The sequence below is a fragment of the Nicotiana sylvestris genome, chromosome 4 (assembly GCF_000393655.2).
Source record: "Nicotiana sylvestris chromosome 4, ASM39365v2, whole genome shotgun sequence".
NCBI lineage: Eukaryota > Viridiplantae > Streptophyta > Magnoliopsida > Solanales > Solanaceae > Nicotiana > Nicotiana sylvestris.
This window is the reverse complement of record NC_091060.1, coordinates 30,155,231-30,171,192: the sequence shown is the minus strand read 5'-3', so window position 1 is coordinate 30,171,192 and position 15,962 is coordinate 30,155,231.

Genomic DNA, 15,962 nt, shown 5'->3' with positions numbered 1-15,962 from the left:
TCCTAACACCTTCTCCCGGGTTAACATAATTCCTTGCCCGAATTTCTGTTTTCGCAGACTAGAAAACAGAGTCAATCTTTCCTCGATTCGGGATTTAAACCGGTGACTTGAGACACCATAAATTATCCCAAGTGGCAACTCTGATTTCTTAATATAAATAATACTGTTTTGATTGTCACTTTAATTGGAAAAACTCCCTTATACCCCCTTCTGTGGTAGGTAAAAAGGAGGTGTGACATGCATTATTAAAGAAATTGATCCTACAGCTACGGCCGCAACTTTTGCACCATTTCCAACTTGTAGATTAACTTCTCCTTTCTTTAGTTTCCTACTTATCTTGAACCCTTATAACATATTGCAGATGTTATAACCACTGTCAGTATCTAATACCCACAGTGAAGAATTAGTAGTAGCTAAAGAAACCTTGAAAATATTTTTCATTAATGTCTCACCTTGTTACTTGTCCTTTAGAGTTGCAAGATACTCCTTGCAGTTTCTCTTCTAATGCCCTTTCTTTTTACTGTGAAACCATTCAGCATCATATACTGACTGCAAGATCAAATCTTCAGAAATCTCTTCACCAAGCTTGTACCCCAACTTCTCATGTTCTTCGGTAAGAACAATCATATGATTGACAAGGGGTCCAACTAGAGAGTTTTCAATGTCCAACTGTGTATCAATCATCTTCTTAAGATATTCAATGATTGCAGTTGGATCCATATTCTGATGTTTCCTCTGGAGTTCAGAACTCATAGAGCGAGAATGATGCGTTTATTAGCAAGACATTCTTCCAAGTATTTCTGATAAACCTTGGTGCCTTGAACATCATTCTCTGGTGGGATTATCTTTGCAGGCTTATCGATCACATCCATGAGTTTTTCATCCATGAGAACAATTCTCAAGTTTCTATACGAGTCATCAAAGTTTGGTCCTACCAACTTGTTGGTCTCAAGTATTTCACGCAGTGATATATTAGACATATTGAGAGATCTAAAATATAGAAAAGAAAAAGCAATAATATAAGAACATATTTGCATATATCATAAAGACGTGGACTTTATCTAAATGATATTTCCACTAATTATTTTAAACTATTTACCCTCATTATAGTTTATGAAATCTTTATTTCTGTTAGTGGAGTAAAGGAATCCTTTAACAATATGTATGAGCCCCTTGGAAGTCAAGTCGTTTCTCACATATATTTTAAAGGTAGGTACTCTTACCAATTGTATCCCCATAAAATTTCCTTAAATAGCTCTATGTCAAATAGTCCCCCAATAGTCAGTTCGATCCTATTGGCATAGTTGAGTTCAACCATCATAATAGCAAAGAACTTATTAAATTTTATACTCCCTCGGGTGGTCCAGGAGTCTAGTGTAAAATTGAATAATTATTTCAATTCATACATCTAATGCAATAAATAATTTTAACATATTCTCGAACTATAAGTCTCATGGTAGTCAGGTCGCTCCTTATAAATAAAAAATAAGTAAAATTATTTACCTTGATGGATAGCTCTATAATAAAATATCTTATATTTTATTATTTAAGAACTCAAATTTTAGTAGGAGAGAATTGTTACTAAAATAATTTTTAATAACATGAAGATCAAATCTTTTATAGCATGTGAATTTAGTTCAAGTTGTCTACATGCTTAGTCCTAAAATAATTTACATCACATGTAATAAATAATTCAAAAAATTATATAATAAACAAGCACTTGACATAAAAACGAAATTCGACATCTTCTAACATGTTTATCTTATATATCACATATATCACAAAAAATAATCCATGTCAGAATATTATTATTAATTAACATCTCATGAACTAATAACAATTAAAATAACAGTAGAATCCAATAACCTATTATAGATTACCATCGTATCCAATACAAAATTTCAAATTCAAGTTACGAACTATCTCAATAGTTTAACTTATATGAATACATATTTTATTCACAATAAAGTAATATCAATCCATATGTATTCAAACAATTTGACTATTGCACAAGACAATAACAATCATATGCAGATCTTTTCATGTTTAAAATTTATTTACATGTCAATAGATCGGATCTAAGACGTACCTGGTGAAGAAAGTCTCGTTTCAAATTCTTCGATAATGCGAAGACTCTATGCGTATCCACACAGAGACTCACCCTTGCTATCAACTCTTTGAATAATGAAACACGCGAACAAATTGATTGAAAAACTTGTGCTGAAACTTTTCTCAAAAATCTCAACTCAAATTAGAAGAACAAGAAACAATTTTCTTGTAATTGTATTTTCTCTCTTGACTTTGTATTGCAATTTCACTTTCACAAAGTGGTTTTTATTTTCAAGAAAATTACGCGGAAAATTTCCTCCATCATCCTTTTTATAGCATCACCTATAAATCCTTTTCCTATTTGGTTGAGGTAATGATTTACTTTAGGTAAAAGTTTATTCAAAAATAAACTTCATGGAATTTCTATGAAAATTTCGAATTCCCACTTATTTGGTAACGTGAGGACTGCCAAAATTTTATAGACTTTGCATATTCAATTCTAAATTGGATTCTAATTTATAAACCTTTTATATTAATAATTTTCTAATTGAAAATTGCAAATCCTATAAGTAAGCAGCTTGCCGTATCGTTTAACAATCCAATTCCAAATTGGATTTCATGGTTAAGTCTTTAAATAATATTTGTATATATCCTATATATAAAAATATCAATTATGACGATTAAATATATATCATATATATATCTCAATTAAGAGATACAATTTAATTTTCTATTTCAAATAGAAAACTTTAATTTGTTCACAATATTAATTATATTTTCTGTGCTAGCAAAGAGTATAATAATATTTCATTTGGATTAATAATCAAATTATTTGACTAATTAAATTCTTTAATTTAATTATCAAACAATAAAATAATTAACCCTTTAGCAAAGATCAAAGTACTCGTTAGTGTGCGACTCATAGGTTCAATACTAAACTAGTAGCAAATTGATCACATCAATATACTAATCAAAGGTGGCATCTAGCAACACTCCTTAACGACCGGATAGAATAAAGAATATAATTTACTCTCAAGAACCAGTAGAAGAATAATGTAGTAATTCCTTCTATCCTTATTGTCACACCTTTTTTTACAAACCTCACTAACCCTCTTAAAAATAAATAAAAGATTTAGTAAAGCTCGAAAAGGGTTTTCAATTAGAAAGTGTCAAAAATTTGTGTTTAAAAAGATTAACTTAGAGTCGCCACCTGACATTGGTTTCGGTGTGCTAGGTCACCATTTTTTTAAGAAATAAACTTTCCTTTTAAAACATTTTGGACTCCGAAACTAAGTCTGCACCAGAGATTCGGGTAAAGGGGTTCATTTGACTCGGGGAGAAGGTGTTAGGCACTCCCCAAGTTCCGTGAAAGTTACAGTTGCGTACTCGATCTAGTTGGCTTTTAAAATATTCAATTGAGGTAATAAACATAGAAAAGGGAAAGCAAACACGAGAGAGGCTCGAGGTCGTTCCCGCCTAATAAAATAAAAATAAAAATAAAAATACTATGAATTCCACTTTGGGCCTCCAAATACAAGTACTTCGGGGCATACCCCAGATAAAATATATACAAATTACGCGAGGCATTCCCCGGATAAATTTAACTAAGGGAACGACTTCTCGCCTCAAAATTAAAAAAAAAATCCTAAGCTTGCCTACCCAAGTAAGGTCGGCCTAGACATGTTCCTAGCGATTAATTTAACTAAAATAGATAAAACAATGTAGAATCCATGCAATATCCAAAATTCTTTGGCTTCAACACATAAAAAAAATTCCCTTGTTAATTAAACCAAGACCAACACGTGTTATGCGCATTTGGTATTTCCCTGTCCATCTGCTTTAATAATTCATGTCACTAGAATTTATCCTACTTCAATTCTTACCCAACAAATACAAATAGGAATGAAGCAAACAGACAATCCATAACTAAACATTTATCACATGAATTTCAAGTAGTAAGTAAACTAGGCACAAATAAGCATAGTAGAGAAATTAATTAAAATAGTGCTGAAATAATGTCAAATTTAGGAGGAAAAAGAGAAATGGTCCTCGATTAATGTGGGAACTTCTCCAATTTTAATTAAGAACTCAGCAAGATGTACAATAAATAATCCGCTCCAATTGAATTATGACTGAACCATAATCGGAACTCGGATCCGTAACCTCGAACGACGACCTCACTAGGAACTCGACTTCAAGTAAACTTATTTTCCCACCATCTCGCGATTACATATAGCTTGCTTTTTTAATATTTGATTAAAGTGACTTATAATGTTTAATCGCTTCAACTACCCCCAGTCCATTTTTGATTCCCTTTTTCCCTTTATCTGCTTCAATTTCCCATTAGTTGGTATAAAGACCACATCCTAAAAAAAACTCCTTCATATTGTAAATAGGAACCAAAGTCGAAAAATCACTGGAAATTCAAGCCGGTTTCGTCCCTTTTGTTCGTTCCTTTCTGCTAGTGCAGATTGCATCTCCTTCCCGTTATATGTGTGCGACTGACTCCTAAAATAAGGAGGGGTCCGGCTGTTTTGGGGTTAAAGTTACCGTTGATGGGAGTTCTAGGGTTTTGGGGTTGAAAAATGGAGAAGAAAGGTGTTGTGCGGCTGATTCATTTTTTGGGGGTATTAGTTTCGTGGCCTTTAGGGTTTAAGGTCTTGTGTGTTTATGAAGAAGAAAGTTTAGGGTGGAAGGGTTAATTGGGCCAAGAAGATTGGGCTTGAAAATTTTACAAAATTGGGCCAAGAAAAGGTTAAAAATTCAATAAATACCTACAAAAATATAAAAAACTCTTAATTGATTTTAATAAATTATTATATTTAAAAGTAAAACTAAAAATTAAAGTTAAAACTATTTTTTATATTTTCAAAGATAATATTAAAATAAAATAGATTCAAAGTAATATATCCTTCTAAAAATATTTAATACATGAATTAAATAGAGACATATGGAACTATTTTTATGTAATTTTCAATTTTGTGATAAAAATAATATAAAAGAGTCAAACTTAATTGAAATAATTATATTAGACCTAAACTAAGTATTTAAATACTAAAATATGTAAAATCTTGAGAAGGGTCAAAAATCACATGTCTACAGTTGCCCCTCTTTGACTGGAAATACGAAGTATTTTTAGACAAAGAACGACTAGACAGGTTTTTTGACCCGACTCTTATTTAGAGAGACCAAAAACTAAGAGAAAGGAAGAGAATGTGATCGAGTCCTGGTATCTGAGCTGCCTACATATCCTTGGCTATAAAGGAATCAGGCCACGTGTAGTTTAGAAGTGGGAACAGTGATGAAGTATACCGAGGTGGAGAACAGATTGAGGTGCCGTCGAGATTCTGGTCCACAGTTCTGTTATTACATCAATATCAAAAAAATAAAAAAGACTAACTAAGACTGTCAGCTATAAGTTACAAGATTCCTATCTATAAGTCTTCTGAAGCTTGATCTTGAGTGTTGAATGGTTCTTCATGCAGACTTTAGATCAAAACCGTGACACTTGCTAACTGCAGGTGCTAGTTCATTCTTCTTCAGCTTTTTGGATCATGACGGGACATGCAAAGCTCGTGACTCAGTCATGTCTTGAGCAATCCTCATCTTATCTCCACTTTTGCATTTTGGATACTTTTTTTTTCTAGATTGAGACTTCTTCTTTTGGTCATCTCAAAAGGTCGACTCGCATTCTTGAGGCGAGCTTTTGCTGCTTCTAACTTAAATTGAATTTCGCAATGACTTTCCTCGTTCTTTAGGTGGGCGCCTGCTACAGACTTGAAACTTGAAACGACTCTGAGACTAATTCTAAAATGTCTTCCCTCGTTCTCCAGGTGTGTGCCTGCAATCAAAACAAACAAAATTTTCTGCCCCAGTTTGCACTAGGAAGATTTGTGAGTTATTACCAAAACTGTAAATTACTTATGCTATTGATGCAATGATGAGAGTAAAACTAAAGACTTGACTTTGACTAGCAAGTGCGACTGCTAAGAAATAAACCTGAATGACCCAAACTAGGAAGTGTGTCTCCTAGATTTAAGATTGAGCCTGAAGAAAATTATAAACTAAGCTTGACTAAAGTAAAAAACTGACCCTATTATCCAGGTGGGACCCCTAATTTCAAGAAAACTAAAGATTAATAACTTAAGAAAACTAAAAATCCATCCTAGAAGAAAGTTCATCAGACTAGGTTTTAATCTTAGGAGAAAGATTTATCGGACTAAGATTTTGATCCTAGGAGAAAGTTCATCCAACTAGGTCCCTTTTTTGTTATTTTAGGAAAAAGATTCACCAGACTAAGATTTTGATCCTAGGAGAAAGTTCATCAGACTAGGTCTTCTATCTTAGAAGAAAAATTCTCCAGACTAGGTTTTCTTATCTTAGGAGAAAAATTCATCAGACTAAGATTTTTATCCTAGGAGAAAATTCATCAGACTAGGTTTTCTATCTTGGGAGAAAGATTCATCAGACTAAGACATCAATCCTAGGAGAAAATTCATCAGACTAGGTTTCCTATCTTAGGAGAAAAATTCATCAGACTAAGATTTCTTATCTTAGGAGAAAGATTCATCAGACTAAGATTTCGATCCTAGGAGAAAATTCATCAGACTAGGTTTCTTATCTTAGGAGAAAGATTCATCAGACTGAGATTTTGATCCTATGAGAAGATTCACCAGACTAGGTTTTCTTATCTTAGGAGAAAAATTCATCAGACTAAGATTTTTATCCTAGGAGAAAATTCATCAGACTAAGTTTTCTATCTTAGGAGAAAGATTCATCAGACTAAGACATCGATCCTAGGAGAAAATTCATCAGACTAGGTTTTCTATCTTAGGAGAAAAATTCATCAGACTAAGATTTCTTATCTTAGGAGAAAGATTCATCAGACTAAGATTTCGATCCTAGGAGAAAATTCATCAGATAGGTTGCTTATCTTAGGAGAAAGATTCATCAGACTGAGATTTTGATCCTATGAGAAGATTCATCAGACTAGGTTTCTTATCTTAGGTGAAAGATTCATCAGACTAAGATTTCGATCCTAGGAGAAAGTTCATCAGACTAGGTCTTCTATCTTAAGAGAAAAATTCATTAGACTAAGATTTCGATCCTAGGAGAAAATTCATCATACTAGGTCCCCCTTTTTTTATCTTAGGAGAAAGATTCATCAGAGTAAGATTTCTATCTTATGAGAAAGATTCTCAGACTAAGATTTCTATCCTAGGAGAAAATTTATCATACTAGATCTCTTATCTTAGGAGAAAATTCATCAGACTAGGTTTTCTATCTTAGGAGAAAAATTCATCAGACTAAGATTTCGATCCTAGGAGAAAATTTATCAGACTGGGTCTTTTTGTTATCTTAGGAGAAAGATTCATCAGACTAAGAGTTTGATCTTAGGAGAAATTCATCAGACTAAGTTTCTTATCTTAGGAGAAAAATTCATCAGACTAAGATTTTGATCCTAGGAAAAAGTTCATCAGACTAGGTCTTCTATCTTAGGAGAAAGATTCATCATACTAAGATTTCGATCCTAAGAGAAAATTCATCAGACTAGGTCTTTTTTTTATCTTAGGAGAAAGATTCATCAGACTAGGTTTTGTATCTTAGGAGAAAAATTCATCAGACTAAGATTTCAATCCTAGGAGAAAATTCATCAGACTAGGTCTTTTTGTTATCTTAGGAGAAAGATTCATCAAACTAAGATTTTGATTTTAGGAGAAAATTCATCAGACTAAGTTTCCTATAGGAGAAAAATTCATCAGACTAAGATTTCGATCCTAGGTGAAAGTTCATCGGACTAGGTCTTCTATCTTAGGAGAAAAATTCATTAGACTAAGATTTCAATCCTAGGAGAAAATTCATCAGACTAGGTCTTTTATCTTAGGAGGAAAATGTGAAGAGCAATGGCAACATTTTGTGCACACTAGCAAGACAGGTAAGGAAAACGATTTGAGAAACTTCCCTTTGTCGATTCTTCTCTTCCTTTTTCATCATTTTTTTTGTTTTTGTTTTTGAACCAACTTGCTTGCACTGCTTTGTTCCTGTTTCAAACAAAGAAAACTTGTGAGTTTAAATGTGGTGGTTAGTTTGTGGCACTGACCTCGAGGGCGATTTCTCTTGCACTTGTCACGATCAAATTAGACTTCAACTTGGAAGACATTGCTTGTTATCAACCGACTGCTTTTCCGGACAACCCTTATCACAAGAAATATCCTGATTCGTTCAAGTCCAATACCTTATGCATGATGCATTGCACTCGTGTTCTAACATTCACCCAATCTTTGCATTTTACATCAATCCCAAAGAACATCTATTATCACCAACTCAGTGCACACACTATTCTCCTCGGTCTTATGTCATTTTGATGTGCTTGCCAGACTCGACTTTGTGTGATTAAAAAGCCAATGACAGATTTTGAAGTCATTTCTCACTTGTTTTGACAAAACAGACTCAAAAGGACACAAACAAAACAAGAGGAACAAAATAAGGAGAAAAATGGAAAGAGATGGTATCTAACAAGAAAAAAAAATTTACAGAGGAAAAAGAATAAAGTAGAAACTAATCTAATTTGAAGGCCCTCCCCACTGACCATGACATGCATTTTGGATTAGGCGGCCTGATCTGTCAAGCAAGTCTAATTTTCAAGTCTTGTTATGCCTCTAAGCTGTGAAACTGGGCTTCAACGCTCCAATTGTCCTATTTGATCCACGATCCTCAGTTGACTTGTGATGCCCTGAATGTTTTTCACCATCAAGCCTCTCTCATTTTGCTCTTCTTCCTCAACTCACTGTCGCCTTACAGTGCCCATGAGGGTTTTCACCGATAAGACTCTCTCATTTTATCATTTTCTCTCTTTGCGATGTGAACAAGGTATTCCCCATAATACAAGAATATCAGACTTCCACCACACACTTGATTTGACATCCTCAAAGATTGGTCAGAAGGTCTTTCTTTGGACCGTAATGTAGTCCTTTGGACAGGGTTAGAAAGAAAGGGTGACATGAAAGCTCAAAATAATTTAAGATGAAAGGGTTCAAAATTACAACTTTTGGAATCAGGTCTTTTGGCAAAATTAAAACTTCTGCCCCAGTTTCTTGGAGTTTGGGGAATTTTTTTTTGCTTCGATGGGATTTATAAGAAAAAATGTCCCACTCTTGACTTCGGGGGATTATAAAATATTTTATTTGGTATGACCGAACCGTAAGGCTGCCTACGTATCTTGACGTGTCAAGAATCAGGTCAAACGTAGTTCAAACACAAAGTTTTTTTCTTTTCCTTTTCTTTTTTTTTTGCTCTTTTTCTTTCTCTTTTCTTCTTCTTTTTCTCTTTTCTTTTTTCTTTTCTAGTTCCCAACTCTACTTCTGATTCCAAAAGAGGTGTATGGAACAAAGCAAATTAAGGCTCAAAAGAGGGGTATCAAAAGATAAAAGTGTTTGGGTATCAGAATAAAATGCCCTCGTCATACCAAACTTTAAAAATGCCAAGTACAAACATGCAATTGAAGATAAACAAAGAAATCATACACAGTTATTGACGGCATCAACACAAACAGAAAGTGCCAATAGGCAATACCTTTGTCCTAGTGAATGACCCTTGCCAGTTCGGAGCAAATTTGATTCAACCTTATCTTGATGTGGAAGAATGCATTTCAACACTGACTGATTTACCTCAAACTGTTTGAGAGGAATTTCCTTGTTGTATGCTCTTATTAACCTCTTGATTTCCCAGACTAATTGCCTCAGTTTCACTCAATTCAAGCTTTAGGTTATCTCAGGATGTGTAAATCTTTACTTGTTTCCTCAAATGCCTCATTTTATCACATTTAAAACTGTGTCATTGCTTCATGATTAGATTAACTTTCAAGACCAGACTGAGAATTATGCGTGCATGTTATGTCACTAGAGTCAACATGAAAAGAACTATAAGAGGAAAAATCACCTAAACAAAACTGACTAGAACTAACAAAAACATGAGATTGCATTAGACAGATGGTGAAAAGGGTTTGAACAAAACAAGCAAAATAGACATGAGTTACAACCCTGGAATAATCCTAAATAACACTAAACGAGTTAGTACAACTAAACGAACTAGACAAAATAAGAAAAAGAAGGGTTTAAGCCACAAGATAATATCCGGATTATAACCCTAAAATAACTCGGACAATAGAAATGACATCAAAATAAACCACCAAAACTCCTCCCTAGCTAGCCAAGAAAGAAGTGTCTTTCCAATTACCAAGCTTGACATCTTAGCCATTGGGTTGCACATCAAAATTACTGGGACCTTCACCAATTTCAATATCATTAACCTCAGTTAGCAAGTTTCCAAAAGGATGCTCATACTCCCTGTCACCATGCATCTTTCCCAAAAAGTGTGCATCATCATGTGCAGGTAAAATATTCTGTGTAATGTTCTGGGTGTCACTGTCCTGGACCACAATTATCCCTTCTTGAATCATTCTTTCTATCTCCTTTTTCAAAGCACGACAATCTTCAATGTTATACTCTTGGACATTAGAGTGGTACATGCACCGTACAGTAGGATCAAAACCTTTTGCATATGGATCTAGAGTATAGCCGATGAGCGGCTCAATCAGGCCAGACTGTTTTAACTTTTCAAATAAGCTTATGTAGGATTCTCCGATTGGACTGAAAGACTTTTCTCTTTGCTGCTGCCTTCTCATTTTGTACTCTGGCCTTGGTTGGAACCTCTTTCGGGTAGGGGGTTGACATGCTTGTAGAGGTGGGTAAGACATTTGTGGAGGCGGTGCAAGCCGTTGCAGGTTTTGCGGGCGTGGAGCATACGGCGGTGCATTATGGATAGAGTACTGGGAAGGTGAGGTATGACTTTGGGGATTTTGTGGAGGAAAGTAGCATTGTGGAGGATTATTTGGAGTACGAGGATATTTATGGGGTCGGTATTAAGGCTGAAAGCGTTTAGCAGGAACGCCCACTGGATCATGTCGTTGGCGGGGCTCATCAACATCTTTTCTATCAATCGGAGAACTGACCCGAGCAACTTGTTCGTTCCATCTGAACCAAAACTCCCTAAAACTTTCCTTGGGTCTCTTTCCTTGGGCATCAGGGACTTTGAACATAGTCTCGCTAGAGGATCGAGGAAGAGTAACTGGTGGAGGAGCTACAAAAATAGGAGCAGATGTCGGAGCAGGGTATGAGGTTGCTTTGGCTGGTAAAGCATGGAAAATTTGGGAGGAAGTGCCAGGGTAATTGTGGTAAGGGGTAAAGCCTGGTGCATGTTGAGGGGAAAGGTCAACAGTAGTGGGAACCTGGGCTTGTGATAGTGGCGGTATGGGGGCATGGTTTTCAGTATAGTTGGTAGGGAATGAAGGTGGATGATGTCCCTTAATCCAGGCCTGATACATTTCCGCCGTCTGATGTTTCAACCCTCGGACCTCCTCTTTCAGTTCTGATTCTAATTCAACAATATCCCTCGGCGGGTCAACAACTCCTGTGTCCAAATCTTTGCTAGCCATGACTTCCTTGCTTTTTGACCTTGTGTTGTAAAGAAAAATTACCAAAGTGCCACAAACTAACCACCCTCTGTTATAATGAAAGTAACAAAGAGGAGCAAAACAAAGCCAACATGTTAGCGTTAGGACATTTATCAGATAGAAATATCACATTGCGTGCAATGCCCCTAGCAACAATAATGGTTCTAGAATGACTTCGAGGGTCACAAGGTCATTTGGCATCATCCCAATTTTGTTCATTTCAACCTTCTCTTTTCTTTCTTTTCTAGCACTTCTTGGCTTGCTCCTTTTCCTTCCTCTCTTTTTCTTTTTAATTGTCACTTTTTTCTTTCCTCTCATTTCTCATATCCACAATTTCATTTTTTTTTTCTTTTATAATGATTCGATCGAACTCTATGTAGGTTGCCTACGTATCATGTCCCTCATGAATCAGATCAAGCGTAGTTCTGAAAAAGTAATAGACAAAAATAAACTAAAAAACAATTTTTTTTTGGATTTTTCATTTAATTTTTTTTTGGTTTTTCAAATACAAAATGAGAAGTAATATAACAAAAGACTCGATATTACTGTACAAGACTAGAATGTAAAAGACAACACGAATGACAAACTCAAAACATAAAAGTATCTTTAAGCAACTCCTGAATGCAGTGGTCTTGGGGTATTTGTCATGCTCGAGCTCTAGTACACTGATCCATACCTGAATGAGAAAAATAAGACTAAATAAATCAGTGACTCAAGACACTATGCGACACCACAACACCTCCTGTTGGACATATGCAAGATACAATTGGGCTATTTTTTAAAATTAACCTACGTGGCCAAGAGTGGCTAGATGTGCAAACTCAACAAAGGTGACCTCAAAGACATGAAAATATACCTCACTAAGGCTTATATGAATTCAAACTCCCGTTAATCATGACCCAAAATTAATTTGCAAGAATGACTCATTTTGCAAAAATGACCGATATGGCCAGAAGTGGCTAAAGATGCAAACTCAAAAAGGACGGACCTTAAAGAAATATGACACCTAGTTGTGGACTCAAAATCCTAAGACATGGGTTATTGAACCACTTTTGCGAAAATGACCCCATTTTGCAAGAATGGCCGATGTGGCCAAAAGTGGCTAAATATGCAAAATTTGGCTAAGACCCCGCAAAACCAAGAAGCTAAGACTTACTAGGAAGACCGAACCCTATGTGGGCTGCCTATGTATCCTACCCCGAAAGACGAGAATCAGGTATGCGTAGTTCAGGAAGATTGGACATGGGAGAAAGCTTTTAAAAAAAATGATACTAATTTGGAAAAAATATATATTTTTTATTTTTTTGAAAAATGATGGAAAATGTAAAATATTTTTGGATTTTTGGAAAATGATGGGAAGGTGTAAAATCTTTTTGGATTTTTTTTTGGAAAATAATGGGAAAGTGTAAAATCTTTTTGGATTTTTCATTTTCATTTTTTTCTGTTTTTTTTTTTTTTGAAAAAGTAGTGAAAGAAAAATATAACTGGGCCCTACTTGCTTCATCTTTCACCTTTCTTTCCCAAACATCGGTCTGTCAAATGACCTTTTTACCCTCAAAGATGCAACATGTATCGCATAGAGATGATTGAATATCATTTTGGGCCATGAGCCCATTTTGACAAAATTTGGATAGGCTTCCTACAACGGACATGGTGCCTGGGACCGAGCCCTACTAGGTCCAAATGACATGATGCAAATAAGAATGACCTAAAGGCTGATCTAAGTTTGGGGTCACTAACAAGGCAATTCGGGGCGGCACATGGTCGATGACAATTTATAAAGCAGTAACACATAAGGAAAAGCGATAAACAAACAACCAACAAAAAAACAAATAAGACAAACAGACCAAAAAAACAAAGCAAATAAAGAAAACAGACACTTCAACGGAACATCCTAAAAGCCAACAAGATCAAGTATCAGCTCGAACCTGCAAGTCCCCAGCGGAGTCGCCAGAGCTGTCACACCCCTTTTTTACAAACCTCACTAACTCTCTTAAAAATAAATAAAAGATTTAGTAAAGCTCGAAAAGGGTTTTCAATTAGAAAGTGACAAAAAATTGTATTTAAAAGGATTAACTCAGAGTCGCCACTTGACATTAGTTTCGGTATGCCAGGTCACCATTTTTTTAAGAAATAAATTTTCCTTTTAAAACACTTTGGACTTCGAAACTAAGTCAGCACCAGAGATTCGGGTAAGAGGGTTCATTTGACTTGGGGAGAAGGTGTTAGGCACTCCCCAAGTCCCATGAAAGTCACGGTTGTGTACTCGATCTAGTTGGTTTTTAAAATATTCAATTGAGGTAATAAACACAGAAAAGGGAAAGCAAACACGAGACAGGCTCGAGGTCGTTCCCGCCTAATAAAAAAAAAATACTACGAATTCCACTTTGGGCCTCCAAATACAAGTACTTCGGAGCATACCCCTAATAAAATATATACAAATTATGCGAGGCATTCCCCGGATAAATTTAACTAAGGGAACGACTTCTCGCCTCAAAACTAAAAAAAAAATACTAAGCTTGCCTACCCAAGTGAGGTCGGCCTAGGCATGCCCCTAACGATTAATTTAACTAAAAGAGATAAAACAACGTAGAATCCATGCAATATCCAAAGTTCTTTGGCTTCAACACATAAAAAAAAGTTCCATTGTTAATTAAACCAAGACCAACACGTGTTATGCACATTTGGTATTTCCCTGCCCATCTGCTTTAATAATTCATGTCACTAGAATTTATCCTACTTCAATTCTTACCCAATAAATACAAATAGGAACGAAGCAAACATACAATCCATAACTAAACATTTATCACATGAATTTCAAGTAGTAAGTAAACTAGGCACAAATAAGCATAGTAGAAAAATTAATTAAAATAAGTGCTGAAATAATGTCAAATTTAGGAGGAGAAAGAGAAGTGGACCTCGATTAAAGTGGGGACTTCTCCAATTTTAATTAAGAACTCAGCAAGATGTACAACAAATAATCCGCTCCAATTGAATTATGAGTGAACCGTAACCGAAACTCGGATCCGTAACCTCGAACGACGACCTCACTAGGAACTCGGCTGCAAGTAAACTTATTTTTCCACCATCTCGCGATTACATATATCTTGCTTCTTTAATGTTTGATTAAAGTGACTTATAATGTTTAATCGCTTCAACTATCCCCTGTCCGTTTTTGATTCCCTTTTTCCCTTTATCTGCTTCAATTACCCATCAGTTGGTATAAAGACCACATCCTAAAAAAAAAATCCTTCATATTGTAAATAAGAACCAAAGTCAAAAAAGCACTGGAAATTCAAGCCGGTTTCATCCCTTTTGTTCGTTCCTTTCTGCTAGTGCAGATTGTATCTCCTTTCCGTTATATGTGTGCGATTGACTCATAAAATTAGGGGGGTCCGGCTGTTTTGGGGTTAAAGTGACGGTTGATGGGAGTTTTAGGGTTTTGGGGTTGAAAAATGGAGAAGAAAGGTGTTGTGCGGCTGATTCATTTTTTTGGGGTGTTAGTTTCGTGGCCTCCAGGGTTTAAGGTCTTGTGTGTTTATGAAGAAGAAAGGTTAGAGTGTAAGGGTTAATTGGGCCAAGAAGATTGGGCTTGAAAATTTTACAAAATTGGGCCAAGAAAAGGTTAAAATTCAATTTAAATACGTACGAAAACTCTTAATTGATTTTAATAAATTATTATATTTAAAAGTAAAACTAAAAATTAAAGTTAAAACTATTTTTGATAGTTTCAAAGATGATGTTAAAATAAAATAGATTCAAAGTAATATATCCTTCTAAAAATATCTAACACATGAATTAAATAGGGACATATGGAACTATTTTTTGTAATTTTCAATTTTGTGATAAAAATAATGTAAAAGAGTCAAACTTAATTGAAATAACTATATTAGACCTAAACTAAGTATTTAAATGCTAAAATATGTAAAATCTTGGGAATGGTCAAAAGTCACATGTCTGCACTTATAGCTCTGGATCACCCTAGGTTATGGTTCAACTGTCAAATCCTAATAGGCGACCAACTATGTGTTCATGTCAAATATAATCGACCATTGAATGACCTAAGAAACTCTTTTCTTCTTTTATTCAATTGCCTTGGCCAAGGTTTTAATTTGATCATTTATAATTCATGACAACATGGAGCTTAAACTCATTACCAAGAGTTGACAGATTTCATCTTGATGAATCACTAATTCTACAAGTATTCTATCGTACCCAATATCCTTTCAACTATCGCCCTAAGGCCAAAGATGTCTAATATTAAAGCACAACAAATAACTTATCAATTATTATGACAATCTCAGGTCAAAGGAAATTCTTACATCACATTCTTCAAGAGAATATCTTACTGACAGTTTATGATAATTCTAACCATTAGGAATTATCCAATAAGTCGGTTCAA